Raw genomic sequence first — 13,821 nt, forward strand, 5'->3', positions numbered from 1 at the left:
ACAGTATGGTAACTTACACACGACAAACCAAGCCCCTAATTCGATACCTAAGAATCAAGGGTCACACATATCCATCGAAGTAGAAGCTTTGAAGAAGATGATTTTGCAAGTTACTTCAGATCTTAGTCAACTAAAGATGAATCCTCTAGGAGGATATAACCAATCCCAATCGTATAATAATCAGCATGGTTACAATAATCAGAATCAAAATCAAAGATATAATTCTAATCCATACAATAGACAATGGAACACAGGTCCAAACAACGATGGAGTAAATCATGACCATCCTGACACAAGAGACAACCATAACAACATGCAAAGTGTTAACCTGGTGGACATGAATTTACTAACTAATCGGTGCAGGTTGCATGATACAACATCACATTTAGAAGTCAATTGTGCACATTTTGAAAAAATGATTAGGATTGCTCAAGTGGATTCACAACCAAAAGGGTGCTCTAATGAGGAACCAGAAAAGGTTAATACAACAATGTTGGTTGACACCTTTCTTTACAAAGAATTTCAAGCAGAAGTTGAAAGTGAACCATGTGTTTATGATGCACAAGCCTTCCAAACTAGAAATAATTACAATCTTAAAAGTCAAGGAAAGGCACCATTGATAGAACCACCTCCCCCAAAAGGTGGATTTGTACCTCCTGATGCAAATGCAAGCAACAATCCTCCTCCCCCTTAGGATTTTCAAGGAATATGTCCTAGACAAGGACAAAGCCAAGAATATGTAGATCATTTGATGTTACCAAGGAGATGGAGAGGACTACAACAACTATGGCATTAATGGAAGTGTTGAGAGATTGCCCCAAACAGAAGAAGGCTCTTCTCAATAAATTAGAACAGTTGGAATCTCAAAGTAGTGAGGTCAAGATGGCTAACTTGAATGAAGTCAATGCTAATATCAATAATGATGCCATCGAAAACCCTCCATTCCTACTCAGCCTAAAGATATGCGGAAAGAATCTACATAATTGTTTGGTAGATTCAGGTGCTAATGGAAACATAATGCCTCATTCCATATGTCAGAAGCTTGGTCTTAACCTGGTACATATGAATAGAAAAGTGGTGCAATTATACAAGACTAAGGTGAATGTGATTGGGGAGCTAAAAGATGTGTACATTCAGTTGGGTGTTGATCTGCGTATATCCCATTACATTGACATCCAAGTAGTTGATATTCCATAAGTTATGGGATGCTTCTCAGTAGAGATTCGTTGAAGACTTTGGGAGGATACTTTCCAACTTGTTTTACATACTTATGGCTTCCATGGAAAGGTGTAAGTAACCAGATACGAATCGATAGTGAACATAAGTTGAAGAAACTATTTATAGATTGTGGAGCTCCCAATGAGGTAGTGTATGTTGAAGTAAGTCCATGAGTTTATAGAGTAAATAAAATTCTCACTTTCTCTACACCCCCAATCCCATCAAGTTGATGCAGCAGAACAAATGGGGAGAATTAAAAATTTCATTGTAGGAATGAAACAAGGGATCTACTTGTTAGGAGATAACATGAAAGTGCAAGATTTATTACTCTCGCAATGGTGTAGGATACATCATCAAGAAAACTTAGAGATATCTTGCATCTCTTATCAAAATGAAGTTACAAAGTTGATGAGTTCAGTCCCTTGTGAATATACTGATTATGATACCGCTCTAGAAGAAATTGAAAAGCCAAATTATGAGAGAGAATTTCTTCAAAGGGAGGAAATTAAATTGGGAGCTCCCCAGCCAGGGCAGTGTAAAAAAGAGGTCCTTCTAGTTGGGGTAGGCAAGCAGGAGAATGAGGAGACTCAACCTCCCATGGAGCTTCAAGAAGAGAAATTCACTTCTACTATGGCTGAAGTACTCCTAGAACATGTTAATGAACAACCTCAGATACTAGAAGATATCAAACTTAGGGAGAAGCAACCACTTTCCAAAAGTAATCCTCAGTCATTGATTATTGAACCCAAGCTAAACAATATAAGGAAATTGAAGGATGAAATCTAGTTTCTAAAGTTTGATGTATCCAAATCCAAACAAGGTAGTGGAGTAGGGGTTGAATTAACCAGTCCCAAAGGGAAGACCTTTCTAGCCTCCTATCGACTCCAATTCCCTTGCACCAACAATATGACAGAATATGAATCCTTAGCTAGGGGACTCCTCTTCACTCATAAAAAGGGAGCTAAATGATTAAAAGTGCAAGGAGATTTTGAGTTGGTGGTTAAGCAAATAATAAGTCAGTATGCATGTCATGACAAAAGGCTGGCAGCATATAGAAACCGGGTATGGGGATTGATTGAAGACTTTAATGCTTTTCATATCCAATTAGTGCCTAGGAAAGGAAATGGAATATCAGATGCATTGGTTGTTGTAGAAAGTACATTGAAACCAATAAGTCAATCTCCTTTGAAAATATTTTTGGTAGAGCTAGTCTCCACACCTATTTTACCCAACAACATCAAACATTTCCAAGTTTTTGAAGATGATAGACACATCCTAGCTTTCCTAGCTAATTCTAGTGCTTTTGAGGAGTAGATTATTGAAGAAGATGATAGATCAGACACTATCGATGAAGATGGTAATGAAGCAATTGTCGATCTCCCCACAAATGTAATTCCCAAAGGTATGGTCACTTTAGAGTGGTTGTTTGACTCTGACCTTGGGATAAAATAAAGACTGACCACAGATACAGATGTTGGAAAATATGAACCACACAATATTGGTGAAGAGGGTCAAGAGAAGATAGTTTATATTGGGAAGATTTTCACTCCCACTGAGAGGGAGAAAATTATATAGATACTGAAAGAATACATTGATGTTATAGGATGGGGATATGAAGACCTGAAAAATATTTGATACATCTATTATCACACATGTTATACCTTTGAAACCCAATACAAAGCCATTCAGACAAAAACAATGACCAATAAATTCATTAATAGAGCCCCTAATTTTTAAGGAAGTTCAAAAGTTTCTCGTTGCCGAGATTATTTTCCTTGTATGCCACTCTACTTGGATTGCTAATCTACTGACAGTAAGGAAGAAGAATGGAGATATTAGACTTTGTGTTGATTTTCATTATCTCAATAAAGCATCAGAGAAAGATAATTATCCACTGCCTTCCCTAGATGAGGTGTTACAAATCGTTAATGGTTCACAAACGATGTCATTCCTTGATGGTTATTCTGGAAATAGCCAAGTATTAGTGAACCATGAAGATTGCATGAAGACAAAATTCACTACAAAGTGGGGTACTTATGCATATCTCCAGATGTTGTTTGGGTTGATTAATATCAGTGCAACATTTCAGAGAGTGATGGACATAGCCTTCAAGGACTTGATTGATAAATGCATTATTATATATATAGATGACCTCACCATATTCTCCAAAATCAGGGAAGATCATCAAGACCACCTCCACAAAGTTCTAGAAAGATGTCGAAAGTATGAGATATCTCTTAATACCAAAAAGTGTGTGTTCAGGGTTGTTGAAGGGAATCTCCTTGGTCACATAGTCTTTGAAAGAGGAATATCCATCGACACAAACCGAGTGGAAGCATTGTTGAAATTGCAGATGCCTGGGAGTAAAAAGAAATGAGGTTTTTCTTCGGGAAGATTAATTTTGTGAGAAAATTCATCACCAGATTCGCAAAGATAGTCAAGCCACTAAAGAAAATGATGAAGAAGGATGCCAAGATTGAGTGGAGTGCTAAATCAAAAGAGGTGTTTTCCCAAATCAAAAAGTCCATTGTTGAAGCTCCCGTACTAACTAGCCCTGATTATACTCTACCATTTTATATATACTCTTTTGCCTCATTGCTTTCTGGTGTCATTTTTTTGACGCAGAGGCAAGCAAGGGATGAAAAACCAATTGCATTCATGATTTCACCTTTCAAGAATGTTGAGGTATGGTATTCTAATATTGAGAAGAAAGCTTCCGCTTTGTTAAGAGAAGTTAAGAACTTTAGACATTACATCTTAAGGAGCAAGATATATGCAATTTTACTTGATCAAGCAGTTAAGTTGTTGCTCATGTGATTAGAGCTAGGGGAGCACCGAGGAAAATGGATGGCCATTCTACAATAATTTGATCTAGAAATTCATCCAATGAGGCTAGTTAGAGGTCAGGGTTTGTCTCAAGCTATGGCAATGGACACCCCTCATATCCAGTGCCAACAATATACATTACAATCATTCACTCATGACCCATGGTACACTGACTTGGTCTTCATCTCATTAAATAAAAAGTGTACTGAGGGGTTGATTGCTACAAAAAGATGAGATTTAAGACTTAAAAGTGCTAATTAAATGATCAAATACAACACTATACAGAAATAATTATGAAGGCATTTATCTTAGGTGTCTTGATTAGCAAGAGGCTCGCAAGATAATTGAGGAATTTCATGGGAAATATGGCACCACTCATGGGTTGAAAGATGCTATAGTGCATCAAATATTGAAAGCAGGTTTCTATTGGCCTAGAATTTTTAAAGATACCCATAAACATGTTAGACAGTGCCATACCTATCAAACTACAACTTTCAGAGAAGGGAATCACGCCATGCCTCTTAAACTAGTATTCAAGGTAAGTGGTGCAGGAGCACCTAGGACTTAGGATACTAGTCTTTTCTAAATTTTCTCTTGTAATGACTTTAGCAAAGTTAGATGCTCAATAAGGACTCTAGGAGGGTCCAAGAGTGAGTGTTTAGAGTCAAATGTAGGCCTAGATTGAGTTAGTTCTTCTTAGGTTTGGATTTTATGCATAATTAGTGGTTTGAGTAGGTAGTTGACCTTCTTGATGGTCACAAGTGTCAAAACTTGGTATAAGAATTAGGGAGGGTTAATTTAGTCTTATAAATGATTTAAAATTCATGAGTAATGACTTAGAATAGGTCTCATTGGTTGAGAAGGCAAAAAGTGCAAAAAGTGCAAAATTGCAAAAAGTTGTCATGACAACTTTTGTCCTAAATTGCTTAGCGATCGAGTTAGGGATGGTCCAACACCCTAGAATGAATAGAAAAATGGGGAAGACTATAAAAACCTTCTCTTGCATGGTTACCAAGATTAGAGTCTTTGTTTTGTAAGTTCAACAATTCGAAACTACCCATTTTCGGACTGTTTAACAACATTTTGGCTTATTTTGCTCATTTTGTGAATACAAATGGATTGAATCCATTGATCCAATGATAAATTGAGTTTATTTTGTGTTTTTCAAAGCATTTAGTTTCATTCCAATCTTTTTATTTAGGTTGTATTAGTATTTTCTTGGTTTTGTTTGTAAACAACCAGTTTTGGCTTGTAAATTGCATTTTTGAGTAAAATGGTTGCCCCATGAATTCCCTCCGTGCTACCATCATGGCCTATTGGGAAATGGAAGGACACAACTTCTATAGTGTACATATGTAGGGACAAGTGATGGAGATAAAGTTTGATATGACTATCACCTTGTTCTAGGTGAGTCTAGGAGCAACCCGACTAGAGGAGACAGGGTGAATTTGGTGTGCAAAGTGTAGGGGTGAATGCCAAACCACAATATAACCTTTTGGAAGTGTTTATAAAAAGTTTCCTATGCAAGGAGAAGCCTTGATAAGACCATTTGATTCCCAAACATAAACTTGACCAGTCACTAGCGGTTAGAAGTCCTAGAAACCCTTCAAAACCCTCATTTTTGGGTTAGGGCATTGTACGATGGGTTGAGAAACAAAAACCACAAAAATCACTTGGGGCTGGGTGATTCTTTGAATAAAATCCAAACTTGTTGTAGGGTATTTTGGACCGTTTTCTCTCAAGCCCTAGAAAACTGGATTTTGGAGGCCTAATAGGGCTAATTCCTTGTAGTCCTTTTCTAGGAAAAATGGTGAAATCAGTAAGAAGGCTAATGATTGCAAACCTCAAATTGATCCAAAAGGTATTCAAAACATGTTAGAAGCCACCTCCACACCTCTACATCAACTCACAATAGTAGGAGGTCAAATTGACAAGTTGAAGCCAAGACAACCATGATGAGCACATGGGAAACATTGTGAATTGGTAGGGTTCCTAGTTAAAACACTTGAAGCAAACACCTTGAAATGGATAAGAAGCAAGCCCTAGAAGAGATTCAAAATTAATTTGAGGTCTTAGAGTGCAACTAGGCTTGGAGAGTTGGCGGAGTTGAGCAACACCAACTAGGTGAAGCCCATCAAATTGGTATCAGAACCTATAAGATTTGGGATAGGTGAGTAGATGTCCTTAGTGGAATATATAGGAGACAATCACATGGTGACCAATGCAGAGTTGGAAAATAAAGTGGATGATCAGGAGGAAGAAAATAGACTCCTGAAGGAGAAGTTTCTAGAATTGGAAAGTAAGCTTGGTGAGGTTGAAACCAAGGTAGATGAAGTGTTGGTAAAGATTGAAGGAGCAGAAGGGAAGGGTAAAGAAGTAGCAGAGATAGACAAAGTGCCTGAACCTAATTCTATCCTAGAATAAGAACCTTTTCTAAAGGCATTGAAGGCCTTAAGTGGTAAATTACTAGAAGGGTTACCATTGTTTACTAGTAAGATGGAGGCAGAAGTGGTCCTAGAATGGATAGAAGGCATGGAGAACCATTTTGAATGTGAAGGCATAACTGAAGCCCAAATATTCAAAGTGGCCAAGTCAAGGATGAGAGGAGCTGCTCTCACATGGTGGAAATTTGTGCAAGATGAGAGGAAGAAAATGGGCAAAGCACCCATCTCTTCTTGGAAAGGGATGTTAGTCAAATCAAAGAAGTCTATCTCCCTGATGACTATGAAGTGAAAATTTATAGGAAGAGGCAAAACTTAAGACAAAAAGAACTTGATGTCAGTAGTTATATAGAGGAGTTTTAGAAACTTATCCTTAGATCTCATGTGGTGAAAGAAGAGAGTCTCAAAGTTCCTAGGTACCTAAATGGTCTACGATGGAACATCCAAGAAGAAATCAATCTAATGAGCCCAAAGAAAGTTTATCAAACCTATAAACTTGCCCTTAAGGTGGAAGAACAAATGAAAAGAAGACATGACTAGCAATAGGGGCAGGGGTAGAGGAAAAGACAATAGAGGCCATAGGGGAGGCTTTGGAGGAAGAATTTCTGAACAAAGAACACAAGGTGAGTCCAAACTCACTGAACAGAAAGAGAGTGGCACTAGAAAAGGAGGATTCAATAGAGAAAGGGGATCAAAAAGTGGATTTAGAGGAAGATCTAGTGGACAAGGTAGATGTTCCTCATATTTTGCAACAATAAAGTGTTACCATTGTAACCAACTTGGTCATCCAGCGTATAGGTGTCCAGAGAAGGGATCGTCATCACAAGGTGGTGAAAGGAGAGTGAACTATCTTCAAGAAGAGACTTCAAGCAATAAGACCTTAGTGTTTGCCTTAGAATTAGAATTAGGTGACAATTTGATGATAAGGAGAACTTTGATCAAATAACTAGTCAGAGAAGAGTCAAGCCAAAGAAGTTCCTTATTTAGGATCAAATGCAAGATAATGGACAAATTTTGCAAACTGATCATTGATTTAGGGTCAACAGACAACATTATGTCAAAAGAGGCAGTGAGTAAGATCAAATTGTAAAGGATGCCTCACCACAACCCTTATAGAGTCACTTGGTTGAAAAAAGGCCAACATGTCCTAGTCAATGAGCAAGCATGGGTGGATTTTACCATTGGGAGGTATAAGGACAAAGTGTTATGTGATGTCTTACCCATGGATGCATGTCATCTTCTATTAGGAAGACCATGGAAATTTTATAGACAAGCTATTCATGATAGAGCCAAGGATGCATACTCATTCAAGAAAGATGGAGTCACATTCAAGATTCAGTCTATCCTTGAGGAAGGTGAAAAGAGGGCAGCAGGTCCTAATGTTCTTTTGGTGAGTGAGAAATAGTTCTGGAAGATACTTGAGGAAGGTGAAGGTATAGGGTTTGCACTAGTGATGAAGCCTAAAGAGGAAGACAAGAAAGAGAAGCCAGATTTGCCAATAGAGGTTTAAGACTTGTTGAAGAAGTTCAAAGGCATAGTGAGTGATGGACAACCAGCCACCTTACCTCCTAAAAGAACCATAAGCCATCAAATAGACTTCATTCCCGGAGCATCCTTGCCTAACAAGGCAGCTTATAAAATGACTCCCCAACAAAATGTTGAGATTTCCAAGTAAATCCAAGAGCTCTTAGACCAAGGCCTAATTAGGAAAACCATTAGCCCTTGTGCTTTCCCTACCATCTTAGCCCCAGAGAAAGGTGGTACTTGGAGATTGTGTATTGAGTTTAGAGCTATAAATAGGATCACCATCAGATATAGGTTTCCAATTAATAGAATAGAAGACCTAATGGATTGTTTAGGGGAAGCCAAGTACTTTACCAAGATTGACCTTAAAAGTGGATATCTTCAAATTAGGATTAAGGAGGGTGATGAATGGAAAACTGCATTCAAAACAATAGAGGGTCTTTATGAGTGGCTTGTAATGCCATTTGGCTTATCCAATGCTCCAAGAACCTTCATGAGACTCATGAATGAGGTGATAAAGGACTTCATAGGTAAATTTGTGGTGGTATATCTAGATGATATTCTCATTTTTCAGTAAGGATAGGGTAGATCATATTAATCATTTACAAGATGTACTACAAAGTTCATATGATGAAAAGCTAACCATGAACTTGGACAAGTGTGAATTTGTTAAGAAGGAGTTGGTTTACCTTGGGTTTGTGTTGTCTCAAGGAAACCTCAAGATGGAACCCAGCAAGGTTGAAGCCATAGTTAATTGGCCTACTCCTAAGTCAGCAACATAGGTGAGAAGCTTCCATGGACTAGCTCAGTACTATAGGAAGTTCATTAGGCAATTCAGTTCTATATGTGCACCAATGTTAGACACCATTAGAGGTGGAATGAAGGAAAAATTTTAGTGGAGTGAACAAGCAAATAAAGGTTTTGAAACCTTGAAGGAGAAGACAGCTACTCAACCGGTGCTAGTGTTGCCTAGTTTTGAGAAACTTTTCATAGTCGAATGTGATGCAAGCAATGTTATAGTAGGTGTTGTCCTAAGCCAAGAAGAAAGACCAGTAGCTTTCCATAGTGAGAAGCTAAGTGATGCAAAGAGGAAATACTCCTCTTATGATTTGGAGTTATATGCTTTAGTGTAGGATTTGAGGAAGTGGAGACGCTATCTCCTTCCTAAGGAATTTGTAGTCTATACAAACAACCAAGCATTGAGCTTTCTAAACTCACAAGAAAAAATCAGTCATAAACACATGAAATGGGTGGAATACATGCAAGCCTACACATTCACAAAAGCATAAGAAAGGATAGTTAAACCGGTTGGCTGATGCATTAAATAGGAGACTTTTGACAGTCCAAAAAATCCAATTGAGGAGCATAGGAGTTGAAAGTTTTAGAGACATATAACCAGAGGGTGAAGACTTCTCAAATGCCTACAAGGTGTGTAAGGAGTAAAAAATTAACTTCCATAGTGAGTATTGTGATTTTACTTTGCAAAATGGACTATTGTTTAGAGGTGGGCAGCTTTGTTTGTCTAGAGGCTCAATGAGAGAAAATCTCATACAAGAAAAGCATAATGGTAGCCTTAGTGGACATTTTGGAGTCAATAAGACTCAAGAGTTAGTTCAGAGGTATTATTATTGGCCTAGGATGAATCAAGATGTGAAAAAGTATGTGGAGACTTGCATAGTTTTCCAAAAGGCCAGAGGTACTTCTTCAAATGCCAATTTATACCAACCTCTTCCCATACCAAATAGACCTTGGGAGTGCAATAGTATGGACTTTGTAGTAGGTTTACCAAGGACAAAGAAAGGACTTGACAATATTTATGTCATTGTGGACAAATTTAGTAAGATGGCTCACTTTGTGCCTTGCAAGATTACTCATGATGCATGCCAAATAGCTCATTTGTTCTTCAAAGAAGTGATAAGGATACATGGTTTACCCATGAGCATTGTTTTAGATAGGGACTCAAAGTTCATGAGTCATTTTTGGAAGACACTTTGGCAAAATCTTGGCACCAACCTCTCTTTTGGATCAACCTACCATCCTCAAACAGATGGGCAAACTGAAGTGGTGAATATAAGCTTAGGGAACTTATTGAGGTGCCTTATTAAAGAGTATGGTCAAACATGGGATCAAGTACTTTCAGAAGCTGAATATGCATACAATTACACCATAAATAGGACTACCGACAAGAGCCCTTTTAAAGTGGTCTTTGGTGTTCACCCAAAGGGTATTTTGGAGTTGAGAGACTTAAGTAATGCAGCAGCAAGAAGTGGATATGTAGAAGACTTTTCTCAGTCAATGAAGGAGGTACATGAATCAATCAAACAAGCATTGATGGAGAACACAAACAAAAGCAAAAAAAAGTTGATGAAAGAAGGAAGAACCTACAATTTCAAGTGGGAGATCTTGTCATGGTGCACCTAAAAAAAGCAAGGCTATAGCAAGGAGTGCCTAACAAGTTGCAAATGAGAAGGTTGGGTCCATGTGCCATTCTAGCCAAGTATGGAGAAAATGCATACAAGGTGGACCTACCTAGTGCCATAGGATTGTCACCGGTTTTCAACATAGCAGACTTAGTTGCCTACAAGGGACCAATTCAAGGTTTAGATTGTAGTCACTCAGAGGTATCAAATGATGTGAACAACCTTCAAATACTAGCAAGACCAAATCCAAAGGTTGAGAAGGTGTTGAGTTCAAGGATTGCCAAGAAGACAATGCATCAAATCTATTGGGAGCACCTAATAAAATGGTAGGGTATGGATGATGTTAAAGCTACATGGGTTCTTGAGACAGAGTTTAAGAATCTAGGCATTGATCAGAATCTGATTCCCAGGGAGGTGACATGATTTTCTTTTGTTTGGGAGAATGGTGCAGGAGCACCTAGGACTTGGGCTATTAGTATTTTCTCAATTTTGGCTTGTACTGACTTTAGCCAAGTCAAATTCTCAATAAGGACTCTAGGAGGGTCCAAGAGTGAGTGTTTAGAGTCAAATTTAGGCCTAGATTGAGTTAGTTCTTCTTAGGTTTGCATTTTGTGCATTAGTAGTGGTTTGAGTAGGTAGTTGACCTTCTTGATAGTCAAAAGTGTCAAAATTTGGTTTAAGCATTAGGGAGGGTTAAATTAGTATTATAAATTATTTAAAATTCATGATTAATGACTTAGAATAGGTCTCATAGGTTGAGAAGGCAAAAAGTGCAAAAAGTGCAAAATTGCAAAAAGTTGTCATGACAAGTTTTGAAAGTTGTCATGACAACTTTTGTCCTAAATTGATTAGTGATGGAGTTAGGGATGGCCCAAAGCCCTAGAATGACTCCACATGGGGAATAATATAAAAAAATTCTCTTGCATGGTTACCAGGGTTAGAGTCTTTGTTTTTTAAGTTCAACAATCTAAAACTACCCATTTTCGGACTGTTTGACAACATTTTGGCTTATTTTGCTAATTTTGTGAATACAAATGGATTGAATCCATTGATCCAATGATGGATTGAGTTTCTTTGGTTTGTTTCAAAGAATTTTGTTTCATTTCAAGATTTTTAGTTAGGTTGTATTAGTATTCTCTTGGTTTTTCTTGTAAACAGCCAGTTTTGGCTTGTAAATAGAATTTTTGAGTAAAATGGTTGCCCCATGAATTCCCTCCGTGCTACCATCATGGCCTATTGGGAAAAGGAAGGAAACCAGTTGTATAGTGTACATATTCAGGGATAAGTGCTGGAGATGGAGTTTGATATGACTGTCACCTTGTTCTAGGCGAGTCCAGGAGCAACCCGGCTAGAGGAGACAGGGTGCATTTGGTGTGCAAAGTGTAGGAGTGAATGCCAAACCACAATATAAAATTTTGGAGGGGTACAAGGTGTTGATACAGAGTTTCCTCTGCAAGGAGAAGCCTTGAAAATACCATTTGATGCCCAAACACAAACTTGACCAGTCACTGCCGGTTAGAAGGCCTAGAAACCCTTCAAAACCCTCATTTTTTGGTTTGGGAATTGTACGGTGGGTTGAGAAACCAAAACCAAAAAAATCAATTGGGGTTGGGTGAGTCTTTGAAGAAAATACAAACTTGTTATAGGGTCTTTTGGACCGTTTTCTCTCAAGCACTAGAAAACCAGATTTTGGAGGCTTAATAGGGCTAATTCCTTGTAGCCCTTTTCTAGGCAAAATGGTGAAATCGGTAAGAAGGCTAATGATTGCAAATCTCAAATGGAACCAAAAGGTATTAAAAACATGTTAGAAGCCACCTCCACACCTTTTCATCAACTCATAGTAATAGGAGGTCAAATTGACTAGTTGAAGCCAAGACAACCATGATGAGCACATGGGAAACATTGTGAATTGGTAGGGTTCCTAGTTAAAAAACTTGAAGCAAACACCTTGAAATGGATAAGAAGAAATCCATAGAAGATATTGAGAAGGAATTGGAGGTATTAGAGTGCAACTAGGCCTAGAGAGTTGGTGGAATTGAGCAACACCAACTAGGTGAAGTGTGAACAAGCTAGGTGAACCTGGGGACTAGATTTTATCGGTGATATTAATCCTAATTCGTTCGCAGGATACAAGTTCATTCTCACTAAAAAAAACTATTGCACCTGATGGACAAAGGCCATAGCATGCAGGAATTCCACTTGGAATTTTTTCTCAAATTCATTGATGAGTATATCGTCACCAAGTTTGGTATGCCATTTTCTCTGGTATGTGGCAATGACCCCACTTTTACTTCAGCACAATTAATGCAATGGTCATATGAGTACAAGGTAATCTTGAAATTTTCATCTGAATACTATCTGCAAGGTAATGGAGTAGCTAAATCCACAAATAAAAATATTTTAGATGTTATTAAGAAGCTACTTGAGAAGAACCCTAGGGATTGGCACAATCAATTGAGGTACGCCCTATGGGCTGATCGTACTAGAGTTAAAGTCACCTTAGGGACTTCTCCATACTATCTTGTTTATGGCCAAAATCCTGGTTTCCCAGTTAATTTATAGATACATGTCCTCTAACTGATGAAAGAACTTGAAATTGATTATGAGGGAGAAGTTCACCTCCTGAATTTATTCAAACTTGATGAGAAAAGGATAAATACCCTACAACACTTTGCTAAACATCATAAAAGAGACAAGGTGAAATCCTTTCGGATCTCTAAGTTAGTTCTTTTATGGGACAAGGCCAAGGAAAAGAAGGGTGATCATCATAAGTTTGAGAGATTGTGGTTAGGTCCTTATTAGATTGCCAAAATCTTAGGAGAGAAGGCTTTTTGATTGACCTCCTTAATGGAGAACTTGTACCATTTCCCATCAATGGTCAATTTCTCAAGTATTATTTTGATTAATCCTTGATGGAGCTTGATCTTTTGTACTATAGTAGTTTAGTCATTTTATTTTGGTTTGTTGTTTTGTTGTTTACTTGGGCTTCCATGTTGGTCGTTCAGTTTTATTTTGGCCACTTGTTTGTTTCCCTTTTGGTTCTCTTTGGTTCATTTGTTTTATTCTATTCATTTCATCTTGTTGTGTTGAGGTACATGTTTATTTTCAAGGATTCTAAGGAAAAAATTTTCTTTGCTTAACAAGTTGGGAAAATATTGAGAGACTTCGACTCTTTGCTCTTTACAACTTCATCATTGTTCAATTAATCTTGAAATATTTGTCTACATTCATCCAAGGTGATATATAATGGTTTAATTATGATTTGAGTTATTGGCTCTCAATTGGAAAAGGCTAACCTGATTACTGAGCACCACCATCACACTAAGTCACATCAGAAAAATTTGTAAGATATCGGATGAACTTATTTCCAAGTGAAAAATTAGAAGTTGGGA

This window comes from Cryptomeria japonica, chromosome 3, assembly GCF_030272615.1.
Source record: "Cryptomeria japonica chromosome 3, Sugi_1.0, whole genome shotgun sequence".
In the NCBI taxonomy this organism is placed as follows: domain Eukaryota; kingdom Viridiplantae; phylum Streptophyta; class Pinopsida; order Cupressales; family Cupressaceae; genus Cryptomeria; species Cryptomeria japonica.